We start from the raw sequence: 3,105 nt of genomic DNA on the forward strand, positions 1-3,105 counted from the left end.
CCCTGATACCACCACTCAGGAGGCTGGCTCTCAGAATCCTGCTGTTCCTGTTAGTCACTAAGTCATGTCTGACTCTTTGCTACCCCATGGACTATAGCCTGTCAGGCTCCTCTGTCCATGGGGTTTTCCAGGCAAGAATAGTGGAGTGGGTTGCCATTTCCTTCTCCAGAGGATCTTCCCAGCCCAGGAATCGAACACCTGTCTCCTGCTTTGCAGACAGATTCTTTACCACTGAGCCACCTGGGAAACCCAGGTCCCAGACAACCTAAGTTAAAACAAACAGCTGAATAGCAAAAGGGATGATGTCTTCTGCTGAGACCTCAGAGTCATGACATTTTTCCATTAAGATACTACAAACTCCTCCTCTTTCTTAATTCCTGAATACTGTCAGTGGTGAAAAACTGAGTGAAAATATCTCATACAACCTCTGGCTTCTACACCTATCGGTACATGATTATGTTAGGAGTTACTGGAGCCAGAACACAGATACCATCTTTCTCAGACCATCCTAATCTAGGTCCAAATTTAGCACTAGAAAGCAATAAAGCCTCCGTTCATTCTTGAACCCATATTTTCCATATAAATTAAATTCTTGGGTCCTCCATTTCCTAGCTCTGAGAAGGAAAAAATTGCTGAATATAAAACAAAAAATATCACGCTTTAAGGCAACAGGGGGCTTTTGAGACAATCAGATTTTAAGGATAGAAGAGTATAGAGAAAAAGCAACTTGGGGGATGGAAAAATGCCATTCCGAATGCTCAGGATTTGTCTCGTTCTTCAGAAAGGGAGAGATGATGAAAATACTTCAGAAGAAGGATTGTAGCTAAGAAGTATAGAAGCTAGCAGAGTTTTTGGTTATCTCACAGGGCTGAAAAAACAAAAACTAGACTTTGAAGCTACTAAGATAGGCAAGAGGTAGGGAGCCCAAATTTCTAACAGAAGTGAAGAGCAAATAAATAAGCCAAACCCCATATTTTCTGTCATTGAGGCATCTGCTAAAGTCTTAAGTTGAACCAGGAAAGAGGTCAAGACATTAGGCAAAAAGCCCCTAAAAACAAGTAGTAGGTTTTAATATTGCAGAGAAAAGAAAGTGAGATGGAAAGCTCATCAAGAAAGAGAACTCTAAAAAATAAAATCAGTTTTCAGTTGGAGAGGGCAATCAAAGATGGTCACTGGCATTATAAACTGTGACTACCTACAGCCTTTTTTTTCTATATTGGACTAAAGTGACTTGACCTTACTCATGCCACCTGCCAGAGAAGAGTATGGAACATATTATCCTAAAGAACTCCAAATTTTTATAAACAATATTCACTTTTCAAATATGTATTTCAAACATAACAACCACAACAAATTGAACAACAAATTGAATCAAGAGAGAGGAAATAAAAAAGACAATACACAGATAGATGAGCCAGTTATTTCAATGTTCAGAAATGAACATTAAAGTATCTATGGTTTAATGTTCCATGAAAATATATTGCAGTTGAGAACTTTCCAAAAAATAGAAGTTATCTTATAAAATAATTGAAATATAAAATCCTGGAAAACAACAGTTTAAATTAAATACTTTAAACAGACGAGTTTAGAAGTAAACTAGACACAATAGAGGAGAGGAACAGTGAAAAACAAATCAGAAAAACAGCCAGGATAATACACAGAGATAGCAAAAGAGATGGGAAAATTCATAAAAGGTCTATATTTTATGGGCAAACGGCATGACCAAATGTAATTGTGGTGCTATAAGACGAGGGAAAAATTAGGTAGAAACAATATTTGAAGAGATGTGGAATAACTTTCCAAAGCATATAAAATACTGCAAGCTAGGTATTCATAAATCTACACCAAACTTACATAATATAAATTAAAATAAATAAATAATCAGATCCACAATAACAGACCTGCTAACGTTAAAATTCTAAACAGAAAATTTCAAAGCAGTTAAACAAAAAAGACATAATATAAGGTTGATAAGCGACTGATCAAAAGACATGATGGAAAACAGAAGGCATCTTTCAAGTTATAAAAGAACAAACCTCCAATATAAAATCTTAGAACCTTCAAAAAGAATTTTTAATCGTGAAAAGAATATTGATCTCCTTAATGTACTTTGAAATGTATCAGAATAAATAGAGTGGATTAACTACAGGACAGGGTTTGAATGAATGGAGAGATAATGTAATAAATCAAATATAGTAAAATATTAATGATCATATCTAGGTAATAGCTAGACTTGTTTTCTTTATGAAAATCTGTCAACATTACTCTCTATTTGAATTTTTTAAAGTAAAATGATGAGAAAAAAATGAAAGCATAAAAATTCTCTTAATAGATGAAAACATCTGAGTATAAAAAACCATCTAATATGAAAAGATGTTCGGTAACCAGGAAAATACTATTTAGAATTCCAATGAGATATTACTGTAGTTCCTGAAGAATGGCTAATATTAAATGGACCCCCAAAACAGAAATTTGATAAAATCAACTGTCAACAGGAATGTTCACCAACAGAAACACTCTCATACTCCTAGTGGGAGTTTAAGCTGATACAACCAGTGGGAATATTTACTAAATTCAAAGTTATTCCCACTTTACATATGGTGCTGGTGGTAATACTAAGATGAGGAACCAGTGAATTTGCTCAGTCGTGTCCGACTCTTTGCGATCCCATGGACTGTAGCCTACCAGGCTCCTCCATCCATGGAATTTTCCAGGCAAGAGTACTGGAGTGGATTGCCATTTCCTTCTCCAGGGTATCTTCCTGACCCGGGGATTGAACCCAGGTCTCCTGCATTACAGGCAGAAGCTTTACCATCTAAGCTACCAGGGAAGCCCTAAGATGAGGAAGGAGAGATTAAAACAAAAATTTTCAAAATTAAATAAAAACTACAAATTCAAATACATTTAAATTTGCAAGTACTGGCATCTAAACTCATGTAAGTCTAACTTATTTTTTAAAACACTGAAAAATATATTGTAAAGCTATACAAATAAATTCTATTGCATCTCTGTAGCTCAGTGATGACTCAGTAATTGGGATAAACACTCCAGAATCAAAAACAGTATTGATACTGGGCTCTATAGTTATGCAGTTTACAACTGGCA

The 3,105-nt window shown here is 35.4% G+C and overlaps 1 non-coding gene across 1 annotated transcript; it reads right to left on the reverse strand.

The window, feature by feature from the left end:
- Positions 1 to 2,757: 2,757 nt before the first annotated feature.
- TRNAY-GUA (transfer RNA tyrosine (anticodon GUA)) lies at positions 2,758 to 2,830 on the reverse strand. The gene has a single exon. It is a non-coding gene; the product is annotated as a tRNA-Tyr (tRNA).
- Between the last annotated feature and the right edge of the window lie 275 nt (positions 2,831 to 3,105).

Source organism: Dama dama, chromosome 2 (assembly GCF_033118175.1).
Source record: "Dama dama isolate Ldn47 chromosome 2, ASM3311817v1, whole genome shotgun sequence".
Lineage (NCBI taxonomy): Eukaryota > Metazoa > Chordata > Mammalia > Artiodactyla > Cervidae > Dama > Dama dama.